The 26482-nt window shown below is 38.1% G+C and overlaps 3 long non-coding RNA genes across 3 annotated transcripts; all 3 read left to right on the top strand.

The window, feature by feature from the left end:
* Positions 1 to 6286: 6286 nt before the first annotated feature.
* LOC113075668 (uncharacterized) lies at positions 6287 to 7062 on the top strand. Its single transcript, XR_003281017.1, has 3 exons — positions 6287 to 6525; positions 6625 to 6675; positions 6827 to 7062. It is a non-coding gene; the product is annotated as an uncharacterized LOC113075668 (long non-coding RNA).
* Positions 7063 to 7762: 700 nt separating this feature from the next.
* On the top strand, positions 7763 to 9891 carry LOC113075665 (uncharacterized). The gene is made up of 2 exons (XR_003281015.1): positions 7763 to 7820; positions 9825 to 9891. It is a non-coding gene; the product is annotated as an uncharacterized LOC113075665 (long non-coding RNA).
* Positions 9892 to 9925: 34 nt separating this feature from the next.
* Positions 9926 to 12892, top strand: LOC113075666 (uncharacterized). The gene is made up of 3 exons (XR_003281016.1): positions 9926 to 10016; positions 11401 to 11473; positions 12752 to 12892. It is a non-coding gene; the product is annotated as an uncharacterized LOC113075666 (long non-coding RNA).
* The last annotated feature ends 13590 nt before the right edge of the window (positions 12893 to 26482 follow it).

The following is a 26482-nucleotide window of genomic DNA, read 5'->3' as shown; positions in this document are numbered from 1 at the left end:
ATGCTTAATATAAGTTAATGTATAGTAGAATAAGACATTAATATGTGCTTTATAAGTAATAAACAGCCAATATATACAAATATTAGTAATATCTAGTCATTAGATAAAAAAATGTGTTGTCCTAAAATTGTATTTGTTTCTGTCATCACCAGAGACTCTTCTCATTGTTCATCATCAGAAACATCATCAAACAAAAACTGTTCATTCCTGAGTTCAGTTGTGAATGTGAGTGCTGTGACTCTCTCCTGGTACAAAGGAAACAGTTTATTGTCCAGCATCAGTGTGTCTGATCTCAGCATCAGTGTGTCTGATCTCTCTCTACCTCTGGAGATTGAGTGTCTGGATGATTCATACAGATGTGTTGTTGCTTATTCATTTACTAACAGGACTAAACATCTCAACACCACTGATCTCTGCCAGACATGTTCAGGTGAGAAGCAACATTTTCAACATATTTTCTTTCTAAATGTGCAGTAGCATTTGGAGGAATGTGCAGGTATATATCAGCAGTAAATACACTTTAGAGACCTGAAAGAGTTAAAGTGTACCAATGTACACTTCTAATGTGCAATGTGTTCATCTTTGCTGTGGTGGTCGTGGCTACTGTTGCAGCAGTGATTTATGACATCGAGTAACCCCAGAGCGCCCCGCCCATATTTGTTTTCCCCGCCTTTGACATTTTGCTCGAGCCAAGTTGTGTAAATATCTTATAATATTAAATGCAATGTTCGATCATTTATTTATCCATGGTACGTTCAATTTGAATAATTATTGTCAATTATTGTTATAAATTGCTCTTTTATTGTTCTTTTTGGATTGTAACAGTACACTCTGTACATGGCTTTAGTTGTTAGGTTTGATTTTACAGAGGTATGCGATTACATTTGTCAAGTTATTTGAACAGACATGCATGATTATTGTGTGTATATTATTATTATTATTTTTCAGGATGACATGATCAGGAGGTGGTGGTGTTCTGTTCTCCTGGATAGCTTCACTCCGCAAATGTATGTAGCTGTTTGAATGTTGCTACATGAAACATTACGCTGTACTATATCTAGCAATATACCTACCTCTTGACATTTGTTCTTTTAGAGCTCAACCACTGAGGGGAGGAACTTCACCATTCACCATGTCTTCAGGCAGAGTCCAGCAAAGCAGGTTATTTGTGCACATACATTCATTAAGAACTAATAATTACATGTGTGTACATGCAGAGGTATTTTAGTTATTACAGCTACATAGTTGTTCAGATATGAAATTGGTATTATGTACAAGTACTATATTGGTCAGCACCGTGGATTATTTCATATATAGCTATCAGTTAACATCAGCATCAAAGACATTTAAAAACATTTCAGCTTAATTCATTTTCAGACAGCAGCGAGTTTTTTTAAAAATAACTTCTGTTTGCGATCTAATGTGGATTTTGTTCACCATATAAGACAGAAATATTTATATTCAATGTAAAAGATCTTCATGTGGATCATGCATACAAATATATACAAATATCTCACTGGATTATTACAATTAATGGCAAAATGAATGTGTGGAAATGTAAACTAATATATCCTACTGACACACAGCAAAAGATATAAATAATCGGCTTAAAACAATTTATTTCAGTTAAAATACTAACATGCCTAATACTTCTGCACAGTACTGTATATAATCACATTTTATTAGTAGTATTATAAAAGAATGAGTATGCAGTTGTGACAACAATCTATAGAGTTTGTTTAATGCAACGTTGTCTGTATTCAGTGTTTATATAATGTTTAATAACTTTTATATACATGTATAAATAAACCTATGTATGTTTTTGATTCAACAGCTTCCCCTGGAAATCCTCAGGGAAGTTATTTTGTCAGCGGGTGACTCTGCATATTTGACTCTTTCTCTGGTTTGCAGATGGTTAAGGGATGTGCTCCGAAGTTTTTCGGAAAGCGGCACAGTTTGCCTGGCTAGACAGTAAGATTTCCCCGTTTAATACTCATTCTCCAATTGAATTTTGTAGTACGATCTTTTATCATTATTATTATCTTTCCTGTATTTTGTCTTTACACTATAAGTTGTGGCCAACTGGAAGAATTGTCGTCCTGTCTCCCGGAACGAGTTCAGACGGATGTACAGCATCAGGGAATGCTTGCAGTGCAGAGCCCTTTTCAAGTTTAACTCACCAGGGTACAGGGAAGAGGCCGGCGTGTAGATCTTCTGGGCTTTTGTTTACACAGGATTTTGTTCCAAGGACTGTTTTTTTTTTTTCGCCATGAAACACATTTGTGTGTTAAGTTCATTGAAGGGAAATAGAGAATGAACTGAGATCAACTGGTTTTGATGTATTAATTGACTTCATTTAAAGTTAAACTTTGCAGTGTAAAATATTTTAATAAAAAAGCTATGGCAAACAAGTGCATGACAACAGGTTTCATTCATTTACATCAGTCTATCATTCTTTAAGGTTTCTCATATTTGATGGTAACATCATTTGCTATGCATTGCTCATAATGAATTCTTAATTTAGTTGTGACAATTTGGTGTAATATTTCAATTACCAATGATTTTATAAAGTGTTTAAAGGGGTGATAAAATATATTATGTTTTTATATAGAAGCGGGTAGCTAAATAAATTCAGGATTAATAAGGTTTTCAGTAGTGCACTTCAGAAAACAAATAACAGAAAGTGACGAGTGTTTTTGGGCAAGTTCTTTAGAACCTGTAAAGTTCCTTCCTTGCAAAAAGTAACCATGGATTTACTGTAGTAAAAATATTTGTTGGCATATTAATTAACATGTGCAGTAATTATAAAAACACCATAGTTTAACTATAGTTTTTGTAGCAGAACCATGGTAAATTTTCGTAGGGGCTAAGGGGATGTTCAGAATATTATTGGTGACATTCAGAGACTGGTGACAATTTGTTACACAAACACACACACACACATATGTAGTGGGGATCGAAAGTTTGGGCACCCCTTGCAGAATCTGTGAAAATATGAGTAATTTTCAAAAAATAAGAGAGATCATACTAAATGCATGTTATTTTTTATTTAGTACTGTCCTGAGTAAGATATTGTACATAAAAGATATTAACATTTAGTCCACAAGACAAAAAAATAGCTGAAATTATTAAAATAACCCCACTCAAAAGTTTGGGAACCCTTGGTTCTTAGTACTGTGTTCTGTTACCTGATGATCCTCGACTGTCTTTCTGTTTTGTGATGGTTGTGCATGAGTCCCTTGTTTGTTCTGAACAGTTAAACTGAGCAGCGTTCTTCAGAAAAATCTTTAAGGTCCTGCAGATACTTCAGTTTTCCAGCATCTTTGCAGATTTGAACCCTTTCCAGCAGTGACTTTATGATTTTGAAATGCATCTTATCACACTGAGGACATTTGAGGGACTCAAACACAACTATTTAAAAAGATTCAAACATTCACTGATGCTCCAGAAGGAAACAAGATGCATTAAGAGATGGGGGGTGAAAACATTTGAACACGATGAAGATGGCCAAATTTGTCTTATTTTGTTGAAATGTATATTTTTTCCATTTAGTTCTGCCCTTCGTAAGCAACAGAAGAAACTTTTATGTTTCCCGGTACACAAATTAAGTACAATTTACCTTGATCTTCAAATTCCAAAAAGTTTTCACCCCCAGCTCTTAATGTATCTTGTTTCCTTCTGGAGCATCAGTGAATGTTTGAATCTTTTTAAATAGTTGAGTTTGAGTATATGACAAGGGCTGAGCGCGTCCGTCTCTGGCTCAGCGCCAGCAAACGCGCGAAAGCTGTTTGAATCTGGCAGTTCTGTGACGTCACTGAACATTCTAACTCATACTCTCTGGAGCACAAAAATAAGAATTCAATATATGGTGCAATAATGCTAAAAATGTTCAAATGTAATTTACATTTTAAATTATTTTTGTAAACAGATAATTTTTGATTGCACATTGCTAGCTAGAGCTCCTTTCTTAATTTTTTTTAACAAAAAACCTGTGCTTGATGGACAGCCGGACACAAGGCCTAACGTTACACCTGATGAGGATGTTTCTCCCTCCCAGGGCCCAACATCAACAGATAGTGTTGCCAGATAGGAAATGTCCAAGTATCGTACCAGAAGTTCAAAATTATCGTATTTGGAAGAAAATGATTACATTTAACAAATAACTACATTTTGACATGACCTGCAAATTACCACTAGGAGTAGCTATGATTGGACGGAAGCAGTGCAACAAAATTACTATCCCATAATGTTGCACAGTAATCTGACAATAAATGTGGCACACCCAGATTTTCATATGCACACCCAGAGTCTCTTTTCTGGCTACACTGCTAGTATAGAGTGTTGTAGTGATGATGTGTTTTGACCAATTGGGCTAGTTGCATATCTCCGCGATCTTGGATTTCCGGTCTTGCGAGTGTGTGCGTAGACATTTCCGGTTGTGCTTAAAGTCAGTGCAGAGAACCGGAGAAGTCCAAATATTACCTTCTATATGTTTACAGGATTTATAATATCACTTAAAATGCAAATAAGATATACACTGCTATTATCACTATACTATAAATGTTAACTGAGCCAGTGGATTTGAAACTTATGTTTGGGTCTGGTGAATGAATTAAATACAATAATGTTCACTACTGTTCACGAGATGAAAGTTGAACTCATGGTGTGTATGCAAAGCTATATAATGTATTTTAATCTTACCAAATATGTAAATGTACAAATGACTTATTTTTCGAAAATTTTTGCATTATTATTATTATTTTTTATATTAAATGTTTACCTTTGATCGTGAGACATCGGCTGCGATTTATCTTCAGAAGTATCCATTTCTCAATTGTACACATACATCAGTCTGTTTCATCGTTATTTTCACAACATATTTTATTATTTTACACAATAAAAAAATACATGACTAATTTTAATATCTGTTTAATCTGATAATTAATGCAAAAGAATAACAATATACATGGCTGCTCATAGACAGATAATGATTTTTTGCTGCAGATCTTTTAAAAAACAAATAAACATAGATAAAAACACACACATGAATGCAAACAGCGATATTTTATTTAATGCACCTACCATAATTATATTACGTTTAATTGTACAGTTAGTTATAAATTATGTTATCAAATAAAGTTAATAAAACATGCTTTATCAGAAATCTCTGTGCGTCTTGTTTGACAGTCAGAAACCTTGATCTTACATAACAGTCAGAACAAAACCAGCTCTTCGAAAATGAAAAGTATTGCATATTTGAGAGGTTTGTGTTTGAAAGAAGAAATTCCTGTGGACCTGACCTGACGCTGATCCGCATAATCAACAGAAGAATAAAGCAATCTCCGCGTTGTCTCTTGATGAATTTCCACACAGAGGAACGTAAAATGTAGGGAGGATGTTTCCCCATGTTTTTGATATACCCACTATCCGCCGTTAAATTTGAAAATCATTAATTTTATACATCTATCCACGTTTCGTATGTGAGTTTCCCTTACAGTCAATGCGAGCGTCGCAAGACCGGAAATAAGTACGCACACACTCGCGTTGCTGAAGCTCACCGGCGCCATCTTGTGCACCTAGCCCATTGACCCAGAAGTAAGCATCACACTGGTTCCCCTGAGTAAGTTTGATTTAACCAAAAAATCACATTCACGCACACACAAAACAACACGTTCTCTCTACCCAGACAGCACATGTACGTCTGGCCGACGTCGGCCCAATATCGAAACGTCGGCCTCTATACCTAAAACATCTATAACACATCGGCCTGGCGGAGGCCGATATAATTTGGTCAGTGCTCTGTTCTCCAGCTCATCAATCGTCGGCCCTGAGTTGGTTCACGACCGCGGGCCGATGCCGCGCTTATCTGTGTGCGCGTGCCCAGTATTCGTCTCTTTTAGCCACCCAGAGAGAGAGAAGAGGATAATCCCAGCGACATCTGTGGCTCTGAGGTAACGTTACGATTTCACTTCAGCTCAATTAGACAAAAAATACTACTTTGTTAATTCTGTGACACTGAAAAAGTACTAGTAAGGCACACGGTGTGTTTTATACAGATCTATGGGCAGCTGAAGAGTCTGGCTCATTTTCAAATGTTACCGTTAACTTTTTGAGCCAACGGTCACGGTAGCGATTTTTTTAACATTAATGTTAACGCCTTAATGCGTTTTCAGAAGTTTCTCGGAGGGAAAATGTAAAAGCGGGTTATTAAAGAGAAGTCCTGACTGCTTTTTCACCGTGTTTTTCACTCTTTTACAGGCTTCCAGAAATAATCCGGTGAAATATGGTGAGCTATTGTTGCTGTTGCTTCTGAACTACAAAATGATTTTTAAATTTATTATTGAATGAGACTGTACATTATAAATGTAATGCTTTAACTCTAGATGTTTGTTTGTGTAAATGCTGTGTGTGCGTTGAGTCCTGCGCGAGCGGGTAGCAGAGTTGCCATGGAAACGGGGCATCAACACAAAAACCGTTACTGGCAAGCAGTAATCTCCTCTCTCGATGCAGTTTACACTGTTTTGGGTAAGTTTAGTCGCTAAAACCACACAAATATTACATACAAATGTTCCTGACACGTTTCTTGCTTGTTATTGACATGTTTCAATTAAATTTATTTTATAGAAACGGTTTAGTGTCTTCGGAAAAGTCCGTTATCATTTTAGCAGTTTTCAGGTAGGCTAACTCTATAGATTGAGCTCTTGTTGATGAAACTCTGGGCTTTTAATCAAATCTTCGATTTGATTAAAACAAAATGATTTTAATTTTAATATTGAATGATTATTGAACGAGACTGTACATTGTAAATGTAATGCTTTAACTCTAGATGTTTGTTTGTGTAAATGCTGTGTGCGCGTTGAGTCCTGCGCGAGCGGGTAGCAGAGTTGCCATGGAAACGGGGCGTCAACACAAAAACCGTTACTGGCAAGCAGTAATCTCCTCTCTCGATGCAGTTTACACCGTTTTGGGTAAGTTTAGTCGCTAAAATCACACAAATATTACATACAAATGTTCCTGACACGTTTCTTGCTTGTTATTGACATGTTTCAATTAAATTTATTTTATAGAAACGGTTTAGTTTCTTCGAAAAAGTCCGTTAGCATCTTAGCAGTTTTCAGGTAGGCTAACTAACGTTATATAGATTGAGCTCTTGTTGATGAAACTCTGGGCTTTCAATCAAATCTTCGTGTGTGTATGAGATATTTTGATGGCACTTTGAATGTTTTGCTGGTGATTTGTCAGTATGTTATTGGAAAAGGCTGATTTACTGAATCGATGACGTCACTTACAGTGAGAGTGTAATCGGCTGAAATCAAGTTCACATTAGTTTCGATATTTCATGATAAACAGATATTAATACAAATTGTTCTGTGATTTCAGGAGGACAGAAAGAAACTCTACAGAACAGAAGTGAAGCTCCAAGATTTCAACATTTCTGAAGGGAGATTCTGACTTAGAAATACAGGTGAACTGAAGAAGCTCATGAAATACATTAATATGCCTTTTTCAGAATACATTTCACCAATTTTAAGAAGTCCCTGACATCATAACGTAAGTCACACTCAACCTAAAACTAAAAATATAGATTGTGTTATTTTAAGATTATATTTTTAGTAGTAGAATATGTATATTACATGTTATTATAATTGTAATATATTATTCTGTCTTTTATCTCCATTTCACCTCTACTCTAGCTTGTTTCCTTCTAATGAACCTGGAACTGCAGAGTAAATATTGTTGACTCTGTGTCAGATTGCTTGTTTTGTTCCTGGATTCTTCAGTGATGATGAGCAGAGTCTGAGTGAACCTGCTGTCAGACAGTGAGTACCGTGGGGTTTCAGTCAGGGCCTTCAGTAAACAACTGTTAGATACCTGTACACATCTTACACATCTGTTACAGCTAACGCAGCCGTATGTGTAAAGGTGCGGTCACACTAGCCTTTGAACGTGCAAAATTATTTCGGACGCCGCTGCGAATATGGGCGGGAGCAAGATATAACGGTTTCCCCTTATCACAACATGGGTTAATCTGTGCTTTTACTGTGTCTTTGGCGATGGCGTCGAAAGCGTCTTATTATATTGCACTCTGTCTCTCTCTCTCTCTATAAATATACACACTAAACAATAAAAAAATATAGAACGTGTCCTCATTCAAATGTGCCATCTGTTCCTGTTTCCATTGACACTGCGAACCATGCAGCTTCTTTTTTAATTATCTTTTAAATATGTATTATATAAAATAGGATGCTGCGCTACGGCTAAAATTAGCACTTCATTTTTTAATTTCTGTACAGAGAGGTCACGCAGTGACGTATCATTAATCTACTGGTCCCACGACTTCACGTGATGCGAATTCGCAGGTCAAAGTTCACCAAACTTGAACTTTCGAATGCAGCGAAATGCGAAAATTTTCGCATGAGCCTGGGTTTCCGGTCTGACGCATTCGCAAGAGTATGAATGGAAGTCAGTGGAACGAAAAGTGCAGTGTGACCGCCCCTTAATGCACATATTATGCCCCACACAGGCTCTCAACAACAATGACGGGGCTGATCAACAACTTCAGCAGTAGGCTAGATTAGTGTGGGTTAAAGGGATAGTTCACCCCAAAATGAAAATTTGCTGTTAATTTACTTTCCCTCAGGTCTTCCAAGGTGTGGGTGACTTTTTGGTAACAATTTATAATAAAGTTCAGTTGTAAGTCACTTTTAAGTGAGTAGTTAATGATGAACTAATCATTTACAAAACATTCACAAGTGCCTAATAAGTGATATACTAATAATTTGTGTACTTTTTGTAAATTCATTTTAAAAGTCATTTACAAGTAATTAGATTATGATTAACTAATTATTTACAAAACATGACTGTTCATAGAAATAAATGATGTTAATATTTTTATCTATGTTCTGTAGATTAAGTTATAAATAATTTACAAGTGACATGAAAATACATTCACTAATGATTAAGTAATATGCTATGATTTACACATCTTTCATAAGCAATCTTAAAAAAAATAAAATCACGAAAAAAATCAAACAGATCCTTAATTTTTAATAGTTACTAGTTAAAATATTATGAATCACTTATAAATCATTGAAATGTCAACATTGTACTATTATCTCAATAAACAGTATAAATCATTTACAAAGCTTTCTGCACCCCCCAATCTAAGATGTAAACTACTCATCAGTTGTAAATGTTTTACAAACTTTGTGGTTTTCAGTTGTGTGTGCGTATGTATATATACATACATATACACACACACACACACACACACACATATATATATATATATATATATATATATATATATATATATATATATATATATATATATATATATATACACACACACACACCAACACACACAAACACAAAATCAACCAACCTGTAACCGGAAAATTTACATTTACAACTGATGAGTAGTTTACACTTTAGATTGTGGGTGCAGAAAGCTTTGTAAGTTATTTATAACTTAATCTACAGAACATAGATAAAAATATTAACATCACTTATTAATCATCTATGAACACATAGTCATGTTTTGTAAATGATTAGTTTACCATTAGCTAATTACTTTTATTACATGGCTCTGTGGGTACTTGATTCTGATTGGTCAGTTGCGACATTCCGATGCATGTTATCCCTGGATAAAAACCTGTAAAATGTAATAACACAGGCTCATCCGGGTAACAGTAGTTGGTGCTGTACTCTTGCTTTAACTATTTTTTTTTATTGGTGGAAGCTGTGCATTTGTTTAGCTAATAAATTATAAAAACTGTGTACAACAGTTGTGTACAATTGTTTAATTATCTCATCCTGGTTAGGGTTGGCCTGATTGACGATGCCATCGTCCATCGCCGATGGCTGATAGACATCACGATGCTGCGCCGGCAAACAGCGTCATCAGCTCCAGTATCTCGCCCGTGTCATGCGACAGAGAAGTCACGTTCTATAGACAGTTTCTATAGACAGTTGTGAACGTGCTGACAGCTGGTTGCCCAGGCTATGGATTAAAGGTAATAATGTTGTAAGTAGTGTTCATTTTCTCCTAAATACCGATCATTTCGCTTCATTAGACCTCAATGTATCACCAGTAGCCACCGGTATTGATTTGGTCTTTTTTTTTTCTGGACATCCACACAGCACCACAGTATTATCAACTAGAGATCAACCGATAGTGGATTTTTCCAATACTGATAGCTAGTTTGGACCACACTGGCCGATACCGATTTATAAACCAATAGTTTTTAAAATGAATACTGAACAAAATGGATACTGAATGAGAGCAGCGGTCTGCGGTCGTGCTGTGGGTTCCAGGGTTTGTGTCCATTCTCGGACCATTCCATGTATTTCAACTGTAGAAAAGGTTGTTCCGAGCCGAAACTGACTTCTTTCATATTTGTCGACCAATATACAGAAAACTAAATCAGTATATCATCATAAACACAAACGTTTTTGTCTTACATGAATCTAAACAGATGAGAAAGAAAACACACACGTACAGTATTTTTGTTTAAAGAGACAACAGCCTAATAAACGCGCTGTCTGTCATTAATGTTAATCAAAGAACAAAAGAAACAAAAGAAAATCATTCACTGATCTCGACTGAATATATTTAATAACTTTAATTGATTAATCTTTATTTTATTTATAAAAAGAAAACTATGCAGTGTTTTTAAACTTTTAATTACAGTTTCTGTACCTGAAATTTTGTTTAGTTGTATTTAGGATATTGCTAATTGATTTGTTTGTTCATATCTTACTACTGACTGGTTACTTGTCTTTAACACTTTAATATTTTTATTAATTAATTGTTTTTGCTATGGCATTTTTTTTTTTAGCACAGGCAAAATTCCTCTTGCAGTGTTTTGTAAGCTACTGATTTTTGCTCATGTTATTCAGCTGTAACAGAATGCTTTGTAAAAAGACAGAAACATGTTTGACATCTAAATGTTTGACTATACATTTCCATTCTAATTTTTTTATATTGGATTTTTTACCTTATTGGAATCGAAACTAGGAATCGATAAGCAGAATCGGAATTGGAATCAATAAAATTCAAACGATACCCAAGCCTACACACCGGATGCGTCTCATTTTATTTGCTGCTATTTTAGAACAGTGCATGATTATCTAATCATGTGCAGCGTCTTTGAGAAGTCACAGTTATCACACACACAGGATGCGTCACATTCAATTCAAGCAGCAGTCTAAAACTGTTTATTTAATCACCAAACGGACATAAGTTTGCTTCAGGAATGAACTATGTGGCATATGTGTAGGATATTCCAGGTCAACCTCAACTAAACTAATCACAAGCAATTTGTGAACATTACACAAATGTAAATGATAACTAAATAGTCTTTAAAAGCTTTTTTCACACAATTTTGTTTTTTATAGGGCCAGCAGAGCTGCTGACGGCCCACCGCTGCTGTCAGACAACATCTCCAAGATGCTATAAACTGCAGGACCAGTATTTACAATCTTGAACATACACAACTGTATCATAAGTTTGGGAAGGTATGGTTTTTTGTGTTTTTGAAAGTCTTTTATGGCAACCACAGTTTAATATATGAAATGAAAACAGTTCACTACAATTTAAAATAATAGTTTTCTATTTGAATATATTTAGAGAAGTCATTTATTCCTGTGATGGTAAAGCTGTATTTTCAGCATCATTACTCCTGTCTTCAGTGTCACATGATCTTCAGAAATCATTCTTATATTCTGATTTGCTTCTGAAGAAACATTTCTGACTATTATCAGTGTTGAAAACCGCTGTGTTCCTTCATTTTTTTCAGGATTCTTTGATGAATAATAAAGTTTTAAAACAGTACAGTGTTTGAAACAGAAATGTCTGTTTTAACTTTTGATAATTGATAAGACAGTGATAATAATTGAAAATGTTTATTGAGCAGCAAATCAGAATGATTTCTGAAGGATCATGTGACACTGAAGACTGGAGTAATAAAAATTAGCTTAGATCACAGAAATAAATTACATTTCACAATATATTCACGTAGAAAACTGTTGTTAAATTGTAATATTTCACAATATTACAGTTTTTTTACTTGCTTTTGATCAAATAAAGGCAGCCTTGTTGAGCAGAAGAGACTTTTCTCAAAGACGTAAAAAGAAAATCGTACTGACCCCAAACTTTTAACGGTAGTATAAATTACAAATATAATGTTCCACCCACTGAAATGTATATTCCATTCTAAAGAGATGCCTGTTCCACAAATATTACATTTACAGGGATCACATGAAACACTTCATCAATAAACTGATTTTTGAGAGCATTAGTGGCAGTGTGTCGATTTTTGTTTATTGATTGGTGAATTGGAAGTGGATGTGCGTTTATTAAACCTACTTGTGATTAAATCAGATATATATATATATATATATATATAGCAAAATAAGCTCAAATTGAGGCAGCAGCATCTATGGTGCATGGCCTGTAGTGAGGTAACTTAATTCTAACACCAAGAATTTATCAAAGTCCACTAAAGGAAGCAAAACCTATTGGTATTTTACTTTGAAATAGCCTTCCTAATAATATTTGGGGCTCGGACACACTTTTTTGTTGTTGTTTAAATTAAATTAAAATACATAGTTTAGTATTCACACAACACATCTAATAACCATGCACTCCAGTTATATGTGATTAAATAAATAATATTTTGTCTGAAATAATATGAACAGCAGCAGCTATTCTAAACTTTCTCCTTTTTATTTCCTGTTTCTATCTCAGGATGTCAATCCCAAGGTTTCTAGAGATTACACCAGCTCCAGACTGAATCCAAACTCACTTTTGAAGACTTCAGATGACACCAACGCTCAGAAAGACTACAGACAACAACTGTACATGAACACACAAAACATTGGACACACAAAACAAATATTAACCTTATTTTGCCTATAAGGGTAAATTTGATGATTTTCAAACTGCTTTATTGTAACGTCTCTTATATCTGTAAATGAACAATATTTACTCTCTGAGTTATGTGGACCTACATGTCCCCTTTTATTTGTAAGCATCACTTTAAAAATGTTGAAAGATAATGTTAATGTTAACTGAATACAAAACTAGAGACTTGTTTAGTAAGATTTTATCAGAAAATATTTTTGAACTTTTATCATGCAATTTAAAACATTTTAATTGCTTAATTAGTATTGTTTGCCTGGTTTTATTTTGTGTTTATTTAACTCTTTTTAAAAAGTTCTTGGCATAAAGTTTGCATGCAATGCTGACAGCACTGAACACATGACTTTTATTATGAACTAGTAGATGGTCTTCCCAGTGAGTCTCAGTCATCTCTGGCTTTTTAAACTGTAACCTTGAAACATGCATTTCCTGTAAACCTACTTTGAAATAAGTATTGTCAAAAGGTGCTATACTCATACAACATGTAACCATGCAAGTACTGTAGTAATGGTTATTTTTGTTTTTACTATGGGTTTACTGCAAAAGCTGTAGTAAAATCGATTGTAGTAAAACTATGGTTGATTTTGTTTTTTCTATGGTTTTACTGCAAAAGCTGTAGTATAATCATGGTTAATGTTCAAAAGACTACAAATAATCCCGAATTATCCACTTTTGATCAAAGCATCTGGTAAATGTTATTGTATTTGTACATGTAATATGAAATAAATGAAAATATTAATAAAGTTGCGTCTGTTCTTGAGAGTGGTGTGTATTGTTTTATTATAAACCAGCGGCGGTAGCCGCGGGTGGTCCGTAACGATGAGCAAAACGCCGGTGAACCGCGTCCACGCAGAGCGGCCGGGATGTATCGTCTCAGCATCGGCCGGAGAGCATTTCCGATCAGAGGCCGACGTCGCCGAGACATCTTGCCTATTAGCAAACGCTCCCTGAGCGATATCGTCCCGATGGAATTTTGTAGGTCGGCTCGACATCGGCACAACGTATGTGTGCTGTCTGGGTAAGTTATAAGAATTTGCATAGTTCATTTCAGTTGAAAACCACAAGTGTAGACAATCTTACTGCAAAATTATGTTTGTAATATAAATACCTGTAAAAACTATTGCAGTTTTGGATCTCCAGCCTTCATTTTCAATTTACTAAAATATCTCAATTTGTTTAAAGCAAAGCCAGAGACCAAATATACTGTAATTAAAACCAATGTTAACTGAGTAATCTTTACATTTCGGGTTCAAAATTTTGTTGTTATGACATATCTTCATTTAAAAGAGGGCAATTAAATATTTAAATATTCATGTGCCTGTGCATGTATAAATTATGGAATGAATAATTGTATCTTTTTTCTTTTCATCAGCTTCCAAATATATTATATTATATTATATTATATTATAGCCTATTGCCCATAATTTAATTGAAGATATGTCCTCATAAAAGCAACACTTTAAACTGATATGTAATGATTTCACTTATTTACTTCTGGACTTGTTTACTACATTCTTCCCATAAGGGGGCATCGTCCTCCGCTTGCTTTCGACATTCAAAGAACGTCACACACATGTACAGGCACGTTACACCTTAAAAAGCATACTGATTCAGTACATTAGCCTACAATATGTTTGTGTTCAGTTAATATTCTAATTTCTATTCTGTTGATGAAAGACGATATAAATGATCAACGGAAGTCTACTGCAATCTGGAAGTGTAAAAGGGTGTAGGCTATTCCTTTTTTCTCTCCTGGAAGCAGTCCCTCATTGCGTTTTATGTTTTGAGCTGATAAGGATGTCTTACGCGTTTATCTGTTTTTGCTTATGGCTTTTAGATGGTAAGTTATGAATTCGTTTTTTATGGCTTCAGTTCATGTAGTCGTGCATGTTCTTCTCATAAACTAAGTTTAATCAGTCATATTTCTACATCGATCGTTTATGGAAGCATATGGGTAACAATATTCAATTTTGAATGCAATATGCAAAAGGACAATGCGATATGTAAAATGGCAATGCATTTCTGTATTTACATTTACATTTTCCATTACATTTGTGCAACGTTTGGTGCAAAATGAAAATGAAAATGAAATTACATAATTTTCATTTGCCATTTCATACACTAGCTTTAATATGTAAAATGAATACTAATTTTAACGCTTTATAAGTAGCAAAATTAAAATGAAAATGTATTACAGAAATGGTTAGATTTGTATAATATGTTCAAGCAAAAACGGTTGCAAAATTATCATTCAAATGCTATTTTTCTTAATTGCATTAACACTCACAGTCTTGATGCAATGAATGTAGCAAAATTCAATGTGCACATTGAAAATGCATTCCAAGCCGATCACGTGTCAGCCCCTTCCCGCCACGTCAATCACTGCGTGAACAAGGCGGGGCTTGCAAAAATTTCAAGAGACTCAAGAGGATTCAAGTGAGAGAACATGGACAAGACAGTTGGTCCGTGTATGTTTTGATCATTTCGGATTATGGCTTCAATATTTCACACTTGTGGGCGGAGCTGAAACACTGCTTTCATCTGATTGGTCGAATCACTCCACCGTCAGCTCTGTCTTTTCATTCTTTCAGGCACTTCTTACGAGTGCAGCACTGTATATGTCTGAAACCACCGCTCACTGTTAATTAGCATAATATTCAAATCAGATATAGCTGGTCACATAATTTATGCTGCTGCGACTTGCAAATTATGTCTAGGTTGTAGTATTGTATGAATATTGTCCCACTGATAAATATAGTGGAAATAGTGGAAATAAAAATCAATAATAGACTGAACAGTTCCATGATAATATGTCTGTAACATTTACCACTCTTGTCTTTTGAGTCTAAAGGCACTAGTTATATGTGTGTGTGACATTAATAAATAATTGTGAAAATTAATAAAGTTACATTTCTGAAATAAATTAGTAATATTAGTTTTATTACATACCAGCAAATAACAAATAAAATTAGCATCAATATGTACTTTTTGTTTACATAAACATTAAAATAATAACATTACAAAATGATGGCCACATTTTAAAGATTAAAGATTTTTTTTATAAAAAGATAAAACTCACATATTTCAGCCTCTAAATAATTTTTATAAAAGTCAAAAAAGATAAATTACTGACATTTACAATGCACATTCTCCTTTATTATTAATAGTATGCGGTCCGATTTTTCCCGTTGCGCCTGTCGTTGCTATGCAATCATGCAGCTTTACAGGGGGAGCTTTACAAGGGGTATGGCGTATTTAAATTAGATGTAAATGAGCCCCATTGTCACTCGAAGCAGTGAGAACTGCACATTCTTTAGCGGCTTTTTGAGCTTTTTTGAGTGCCTACCTTCAAATGGCCACAACTTCTCCAAATATTATCAGATTTCCATGTGTTACACATCTTTGGAAAGCTTGGAGACTACACTTTCAGAATCTGTGAATAACTCAAAATGCCCCAGAACCCACTTGTGTCCCTACTTTCCGTGATTGGTCACATTTTTTGTCTAATGCAACGGTGCGACTTATAGTCCGAAAAATACCGGTAACATTATTATTATTATTTATTATGAGAGTAATTGACACAGACTAGAACTCTAATGTTTCACCAAATGCAGCTCAGATCTTCAGACTCGTCTGACTCGCGTTGCTGTACAGTCCCAGCCGACATTTCAACGTTGATTCAATGTTTCAAGAAAAAGCTGGATCCTTGATGACTGTACAAGGGGAAAGAAGAAATGAAAAGTTCTTAAAAAGCAGGATTTAATTTTATACCATTTCTTTAAACCAGTAGTTCTCAAACTTTTTATACCAAGTACCACTTCAGAAAATATTTGTTATTAAATATTAAGTTCCACCATAATGAACAACATTAAATTTCAGCAGCGTAGTAGGCCAAACTATTCAGCTACGTCTCTACAGTTAAAAAATGAGGCAGTTTTATTCTAATAAGAATATTTATTGTTGTCAGCCACTTTACCATGGTAAATACAGTTTGAACATTAACACTACACTTCGCTTACGTACAGGTAAATGAAAACTTAAAGTTTAAATTAAAATTTAATTTTAAATGTAATTATGTAACAAAAGTTACATAACTGTACCATACATTAAGTGTAACGTACTTAAATGTAAAAAAACAACAACCCTTTTTAAAAAAAAAAAAAACAAAGATTCAATTAAAATGTATTATCATTAATTAGTTTATTTAGTGATTCACTTGCGTAACAACTAGAGGGGGCCTAACACTTTGAGGACCATGGCTTTAAACAATCCTATTTTTATTTATTTATTCATTTTCATTAATTCATTAAAATTGTACCGACATTTGCACTTATATGTTTCAGAAAACACTTTGAAACTATTTGAAACTATTCGTGGGCAGTATAAATTGCATGGGCGCGAAAATTACGTCAGAATCACGACTGAACGCTAGCACAGCTGATCAAACAGCGACCACGGCGGCTAATGTAATGTTTCATTCCCGCCTCTCAGGGAACCGAGGTTATGATAGTAACCGGAGACGTTCCCTTCTCGAGGCGGTAACTCAACATTACGTCAGCTAAGACGTACATGGGAACTGTATAAAATCCTGCCGTGAGAGCAGTGAAAATAAACCCTGAGCGGAGTCAATCACCCCCACACATAAGCAAGACAGTTCTAGCCAATGGCCGTGTCGCTAAGAGTGCTTCGCATCTGATAGGCGGAACTAGACCAATGAGACATCTGCTCCGATCCTAACGAAATTTGCATATCTTCATGCAATAAACCTGAAGCCTGCACTAAACAGGGCAGACACAACACTAAAAGCACTCAAGCATGAGAGTTAAACACAGAGTCCAGGAAGTGACACAGTAGACGCGTTAGCACTACGGCCACCGTAGCCACTGATGGCTTGTTTTGACTGGGGCCCCGCCCCCGCCCCCATGAGGCTAGAAGCACTGGCAGGAGGGCGGACCATGGCGGACATTTTATGGTGTTGGCACTCTCGTGCCCTCGAGAGGCCATTATAATCATGGGTTGTGGCTCTGCGCTGCTCTGAGACAGGACGAGTGACACAGTGTTGGGTTCACGAGGAAGAGAAAGCTCTTTTTGTGAAAAGATACATGTTTTTATTGTGGAACACACACAAACAGCATTTAAACACACATTGCGATTGTCGCCCAAAGGAACATGGGGAACATGAAGCTCTTGAACACGGCGATTGGGGATGGGGCATCCAGCGCACTCTCTCTTCATCTTCAGCAGCCCCGTCAGGAAGATGGCTTTGTAGCCGAGTATGGCGCGCTCGCTCTCTCACGGTGTGGGCTCCTCTTCCGACTCTGATATCTCTTTCCCGGCCCTGACCACTGCTTGTTTCGGCCGAAACGGGCATTCGGTTCGGGGCGGGGCGCCACGGCGGGCTGTCCAGACGGTCCTTGGGCCTGGCGAGGTGCCGATGAATGGTTGATGGCATGAGCGGAGCACTTGGTAGCCATCACCGTGAGATCAGTTACCGCACGCAGATCCCGGGCGCCGCCATCGATGGATTGAAGTAGCTTGGCCTGGAACACCTGGAGTATAGCCATGGTGTGAAGGGAAGAAGCTGCCCCCCCTGCAGCAACATTGGCTTTGTCCGCCTGGTGGGCTGTGAACCTGCACGGTTGGAGGGCAGCCTACGGTCGGAACCCAACGCTGAGGAAGACAGACACAGGTGCGCTGCAAAGGTCTCCTCGACGGGGGGCATGTGCACATACCCGTGGGCCTCCGCCCCGTCCACGTGCGTGAACATGGCCTGCGTGGCAGAGTTGGTGTGCGCCGATTGGGGTGTGGCCCTCGATGCGTCCTGGTGGCAGCTCGATTGGAGAAACCACGAGTCCAGCTTACTTTTCACAGGCTCGTCAGGTGCGTTCCAGGTGAGGTCCAGCTCTGTGACGGCCTTGCCGAGGATCCTGACGAGCTCCTCCTAGAGGTCTGCAGGGCCCTCGTGGTCAGGGCATTCGGACTGAGTCGCCCAATCCTTCTCTGAGGCGGAGAGCGGCATGGAGTCATCTTCCTTGCCAGCTCCAAAGGCAACGAAGTTCACGACGGCTTGGTGGGGGCGGAAGCTATCTTCCGCGAAGCTGACAGCATCGAACTCATCTTGGGGTGGGGGAGAGCCCACCAGTGGCTCGCTGGCGGCAGTGGGCCTTATCCCTGCTGTTGGCCAAGCCACTTCCCTTCTGGCTCTGAGGGCGCGCACTGGCAGCTTGGTGCAGTGTGCGCACGTGTCATCCATGAAAGCCGCCTCGGCATGGGCGAGGCCCAGGCAGGTAACACAGAACTGGTGAGGGGACTAGGGAAAAAACTCTAGGGAGCACGAAAAAGCAGGGTGACATAAACCAAGGAATCCATGAAACTGATAGAAACAAACAGGGTATATATGGACAGATGAATACGATGAAAGTGGGGACAGCTCAGTGCAATTAACAGGTGTGCAATTAACAGTGATGAATCGGACAAATGTTTGTGGGAAATGTAGTACATGTAGTGGGGTTATGGCAAGCTGAATTTACTTAGATTCATTCGCAGGATATGTATTCTTGATATCAACAATTAAATTTTCACTCGTTAAAATGTTAATTCTTGATATCAGGAATCGGATTTCTACTAGTAGAATTTTTGATACCAATTACATGTCCACTAGAAACAATGCTAATTCTTGATATCAGGAATTATATTTCAACTAGTAACAATGTTAATTCTTGATATCAATTATTTTTAACTTGGGAATGGCAAAAGGCAAGCCATATTGACTTTTATTCATTCGCAGGATAAGAATTCCTGATATCAACAATTTAATTGTCACTAGTGACAGTGTTCATTTCTGATATGATGAATGTAATTGTTACTAGTAAGAAAGAAAGATATGAGAAATTTTAGATATGAGAAATTACCCTCCCAATTGTTGATATCTAGTAACAATTACATTTTTGATATCAAGGATTAACATTTCAACTAGTAACAACTAAATTGTTCATAATGTCATTGTTGATATCAAAAATTACATTTCTACTAGTAAGAAACACAAAGCTGATATGTGCATTTAGAATTGTAACTTTACTCTTTAAAGGTCCCGTTTTTCGTGCTTTTTTTGAAGCTTTGATTGTGTTTACAGTGTGCAATATAACATGTGTTCAAAAAAACACAGTATTTTACACAATTCACCTATCTGTATACCGCTGTTTTCACTGTCATAAAAACGGGCTGATGACTTCCTTGTTCTATAAAGTCCCTCCTTCAATAATACATACAGTAACCAGTTCTGATTGTGCCAGCGGTTCCTTTGTTGTGATTCAACAGCAGCTTAGCGCACACAGCCCTCCTGGAAATGCGATTGGGCTAGTTTTGGAGTATTTTTGAGAAGCAAGTGGGCAGAAGCATGTGCTGGTGATGTACTTATAATCACAGGAGCGTTTTTACTGACGAGATGTGCATGAAAATTGCATTAGATTTTTTTGCCCAGCCCTAACATATCTAAACAGCGTTGCCCTTTGTGTAATAAGTTACAGAAACTGTTAAACGCACCAAATTAAACAAGAAAATACACTTACCGGCTGTGGTCCATAAACAACGCCTTCGCCAGACAAAGAGGGAACTGCTTCATCTTTCAGGAATAATCTTTGTGTGAATCCGGCATTAAACTGATTGAGATTGAGGAAGCTGTCCTCAGCAAGGTGTCCTCAGCAAAATGTGCTGCACATAGTTTTACATGTGGATTATAATTTTTGGGAACCGAGTTAAACTTAAATTGTAACCATTAATCTCCAAGTACAGTGTCCCTGGGAAGCCCAAACAAAGGTGATTGGACTCCGAGATGAAAATAACAGCGTTTCGACGACATGGCGACAAACACAAACGCAGCTCTTCCTCTTCTCCGTCGGAGCGCAACAAGACCACGCCCCCCTTTTTGTGGGCGGAAGTTAGTCAAAAAACTGTTTTAGTGATGTCATTACTGCAGGAACTAGAGGGCTGTAGTCCAAACAGGTTGTTTTTTGTAGGCGAATTCTGTTAAATAAATTATCTCGCTTGTTATTGAACTTTGAGCTTTAGAATTTTACAGATATTATTTATACTCTAACAACAACATTACACATTAACTAAAGTTTAAAACATGGGATTCCGAAGAACGGGACCTTTAACAAATGCATTTTGATAACCTTTAATAGTTTTGGTGCCGTTTTAACATTTAAACATATTAATTGTTGATATCAACAATTTAATTCTTGATAACAACAATTATATTTCCACTAGTAACGACACGTATTCTTGATATCAACAATTACGTCATCACTCGCTTTTTGGATATGTGCATAGCAATTAATTCCTTTTTATATATGTACATAATTTAATGACGAGTGCAACCCTTTAATGAATGTTTATGGTGGATAGACGACAAGGTAAAGAGTCCAACAGAGAACGGGCACATTCAATTGCCCTCTCTTGAAAATAAAACACTCCTGTAGGCTATTTTTAATTATTTCTATTTAACTCCACCTACCACCGTATGGTAGTGTTTCTCAAGACTGCAAAAAGATTTCTATAAGCTATCATTTTTTGTAGCGCAGATGGTAGAGCACCAAGTGGTTGTTTTTGGACCTGACAGACCCGGGTTTGATTCTGCCTTCTGCCGAGCTCTTTCTTTATCCTTTTTTTATGTCCCGTATCACATCGGAAAGGCATATAATTTCAATAAAACTGAACGGAATTATCGAAAAGTGAAAAATAACGTGGATGTTGTGTAAGGTTAGGGTTAGTTGTAGGGGCGGCATCCATTTAATAATTTATTTTTAATTAATTTAATAAATTAAAATGATAATTTACACTCAATATGTTATTATGGTAGCCTATACTGTTTAATAATGTAGCCTACTACAATAATGTCTGTGATCATAAGCATCATCACATTGATTAAATGAAGTCTTAATACTACATTAATAAATAATGTATTATGTATAGCGAAATATACCTTTACTTTGAGCTACGGAAAGATACCGTTTGGATGCCATTTAATTTCAAATTAAATAGCATTAGTGTGCATTGCGTACATTAGAAATACATTGATTTAAAAAAGCCAGCAGATGTATGACGTTATATTACTTAAGACTTATTTAAGACACTTTTTTGAGAATATATCGAAAGCAATTTAGAGAGATATGGCTTTGTGGAATCTGTGTACTTGGAATACGTTACAACATTCTAGTTCACCCAATAGCCTCTTGCGGCGGTGTTATGCTAAATAGAGTGTGGTGCTGCTGTGCACGTTTCTAATCTTTTTCCGCTTTTATTTATACAGTAGTAATGGGAAGTTCGATTATTTTCCGCGAACCGGTTCTTTCGGACGGTTCGATTCAATAAAACCGGTTGAAAAAAACGGTTCAGCGGTTCTTTTACGCTCGACGTAATGACGTAATTGCCGATGACGTAATGGCGTCACGTCTATCAAACATTCAAATATATAAAGTCAGTAATCATAACTTTAGTCAGTTAAAAAAAGTCTTGAAGATATAAAGTAAATAAATTAGGTGTCATCAGCGCAGAAACCATGATCCACTTACTAAACATAATCCATTGCAATGTATTTGTTATTAAATGAACTTACGTTTCACCAGATTGCCCTTCATCCAAGCCCTCGAAATACCCGTGCTCATGACATTAGTACAGAATCAGAATCAATCACCAAAAGAATCACTTCGGTTCAGACATGCTGTGAGTCAGTTGGCTTCACGCTGAATCGCGCATGCGCAGTATCATCAGTTCATCGGTTCTCAATTCGGACGCGTCCGACAGAAACGATTCTCGGTTGAGTGTACTGGTGATCCGAAAACCGAAGCAACCGGTTCTTGACTCGAGAACGAGAACTGCTCCAGCAGTGGGCGTGTTCGTTCATTATCTGGCTCAGCTCGGTGTTCATCTTCAGTTCGGTCTTCACAGCAGTTCAGTCAGTGTACTGTTTGAGTAAATGAATTACTCCGGGATATTGGTTTATTCTGACTCAGAGGGAGTGTCAGTCACGTTAAAAAAGTTAACAGCTTAAGTAATTTGTGGATTAATGCTTATTGGAGACGTGAACCGTTTCAAACGATTCAGTTCGATTTGGTGAACTGGTTCAACTGGTTCACTAAGAAGAACCGGTTAAATTGAACGATTCGGTTATGAATCGGCCATCACTATTATACAGTTGTTTTAGTATTTATTATGGTGTTCAGCTCTTTGTCATGTATGAATTATTCAGAATGATTATTTTAATAAAACATGTTTTTTTTTTTTCACCTTCATTGTGAATTGTACCGTGTTTTATCATGGAAATGTAATAGTTGATATCAAGAATTAACATTGTTACTAGTGGAAATGTAATTGTTGATATCAAGAATTAACATTGTTACTAGTGCAAATGTAATTGTTGATTAGATTTGTGCAGGTATTTGGTAATGTGATATATTGCGGTGATTAATATGCACGATATTGTTATCGTGGGTACTTCTAAATACAGTGAATAAATATACATTACAAATTATTCGTTTTGAATGCATTTGAAGAATAGTGTTCCTATCAGCTGGTTAAAATGCACAACATCGCTGAATGCTGCTTGAAAGAGCGCATGCGCTCTGATGTAAACAAGCACGCATGAGAAGCACATGGAAGAACACGTGAGAATGAAAGCACATTCACTCTCTGACAGCAGATGGCACTAAATGCAGCCATTACCCTGTAAACACAGTAAATAAAGCAGCTGTTACTTTTTAAACCATATTTAAATAATCTTAAATAACATTCAGATTTGTGTTTTCCCTATGGTGTTTATTACTGTGGTGTGGAAAGAGTAGGACCCAAGAGCGATAATGCAAAAGGAAGCGTCTTTAATAAAGTAGCGTTGTAACAGAAATAAGTCTTTGAAATAACAACAAAAGGCAGCCGATGAGCCGGTACCCAAAAGGTAAACAGTCTTTTACGTGAAAGGGCAAACAGAGAGTTCTTGAAGATAAACGGGCCGGCGCTCGGGCAACATGTTGAGATTAGCGTTAGCTGGATAAACTCAAGCGGCAGGTACGATAACTGTCCAGAGTACCCGTCAGCACCAGCAGGACTGGACAGAGAGCAGAGCAATAGGTTAACCCAGAGCGCCGTAAGATCTGACCTGTGACTGGAGCACGAAAGGCAGGATAGGGTCCGACACGACAGGACTAGACAGGACTGGCACAAGAGGATTGCGAAGCATCAGCATCTACAGCAAACGAAATAATCAAGCAGAGAACACAAAAAAATGGGGACTTAGAAATAGCCAGGGTGATTAGGGAGAAGCGAGAACAGGTGTGAATCTATTAGCGAGACAGAGGAGCGAAAATGAGGAACAGCTGAGGAAGAGTGTGAGTGTAGCGAGGAAAAACAGCAGAGGGGAGGGGGGGAAGGAGAGAAGGAAAACCAAAAACATGACAGTGCCCCTCCCCTAAGGAGCGCCCCCTGGCGCTTCCAAGGGAGGAACCTGGCGAGTGCGGAGGAAATCATCGCTGAGAGAGCGGTCCAGCACGTCCCGGGAGGGGATCCAACTTCTCTCCTCAGGACCGTAACCCTCCCAGTCAACGAGAAACTGGAGACCCCGACCACGACGATGCATATCTAGGAGTTTACGCACAGTGTAAACGGGAGCATCCTCGACATGAACGGGGACAGACGGGGGGGTGGGAGCAGGCGCGCGTACAAACGGTTTAATGCATGAAATATGAAAAACGGGATGGATGCGACGCAGATTGGGAGGGAGTTTTAGTTTGACCGCGACAGGACTAACGATCTTAGAAACCTGATAAGGTCCGATAAAGCGGGGGGCCAGCTTGCAGGAGGGAGTCAGGAGAGGTAAATTTTGGGTGGATAGCCACACTTTCTGACCACAACGATACTTAGGCCCTCTGATACGATGCTTATTGGCGTACTTTCGAGTACGGGACTTGGTGCGACAGAGCGTGGATCTAACTATTCTCCAGGTGCGCTTACAGCGATTGATGAACGGCGTCACTGAAGGGACATTTGAGTCCGCATTCTGCGAGGAGAATAAAGGAGGCTGATAGCCAAGGCAAGAATTAAACGGGGATAAACCGGTAGTGGACGTAGGTAAAGAATTATGGGCATATTCTGCCCAGGGCAATTGCTCTGACCAAGATGATGGGCTACGAAAGGCTAAGCTGCGTAAAAGGCGGCCAATGATCTGATTGGTGCGTTCAGCCTGGCCATTAGTCTGGGGATGAAACCCAGAGGAGAGGCTGACAGACGCGCCGATGAGGCGACAGAATTCTTTCCAGAACTGGGACGTGAACTGAGGGCCCCTGTCCGAAACGACGTCAGAGGGGAGACCGTGTATCCTAAAGACGTGATTGACCAAACCTGAGCCATCTCCTTGGCCGAAGGAAGTTTAGGAAGGGGGATAAAGTGCGCGGCTTTAGAAAATCAATCCACTATAGTCAGAATGACAGTATTACCTGCTGACGGGGGTAAGCCAGTAATAAAATTAAGGGCTATGTGAAACAAGGGCCGGGAGATGGAGTGGGTAGTGGTCTTAAGAGACCCGCCGGTGGAGAACTGCTAGATTTGGTCTGTGCGCAGACCGTACATGACGCAATGAAACGTCGCGAGTCACGGTCAAGAGTAGGCCACCAGAAGCGCTGGCGAATAGTGGAGAGTGTGCCCCGAACGCCGGGATGGGTGGTTAATTTGGAGGAATGAGCCCACTGAAGAACTGCTAAGCGTGCCGAAACGGGAACAAAAAGGAGGTTCTTAGGGACATTACGCGGAGCGATGGAGTGAGACAGGGCGCGTTTAACTACCCTCTCTATTCCCCAGACCACCGCACCAACAACACGAGAGGGAGAGATTATTCCCTCGGAGGTGGAGGGTGAGTCTGAGGAATCAAAGAGGCGAGAGAGAGCATCGGCCTTCACGTTCTTAGACCCAGGGCGATATGAGATCGAGAAATCGAAACGGGCGAAAAATAGAGCCCAGCGAGCCTGACGTGCGTTAAGCAGCTTAGCGGAGCGAATGTACTCTAGGTTACGGTGATCTGTCCACACGATAAACGGTAAGGAAGCACCCTCTAACCAATGACGCCACTCTCCCAAGGCCAAACGTATGGCCAGCAGCTCACGATTGCCTACGTCATAGTTGCGCTCCGCAGGCGAGAGACGGTGGGAAAAAGAAACACAGGGGTGCATCTTATTGTCGGATGAGCGTTGGGAGAGGATGGCTCCCACCCCTACCTCTGACGCGTCGACCTCAACAGTGAATTGTTTAGAGCTATCAGGGGTCACGAGAAAAATCAATATATCGTCAAGATACACAAACACAAAGATATTAAGCATGTCTCTAAGAACGTCATTGATTAACGTCTGGAAAACAGCTGGGGCGTTCACGAGCCCGAACGGAAGCACCCGATATTCGAAGTGCCCTAACGGTGTATTAAACGCAGTCTTTTTTCTTAGCAAAGAAAAACCCTGCCCCGGCTGGCGAGGAGGAGGGGACTATGGTACCGGCGTTAAGAGACTCGGACAGATATTC

This window comes from Carassius auratus, unplaced genomic scaffold (assembly GCF_003368295.1).
Source record: "Carassius auratus strain Wakin unplaced genomic scaffold, ASM336829v1 scaf_tig00017433, whole genome shotgun sequence".
Taxonomy (NCBI): domain Eukaryota; kingdom Metazoa; phylum Chordata; class Actinopteri; order Cypriniformes; family Cyprinidae; genus Carassius; species Carassius auratus.
This window is presented reverse-complemented; position numbering and strand designations above follow the sequence as displayed.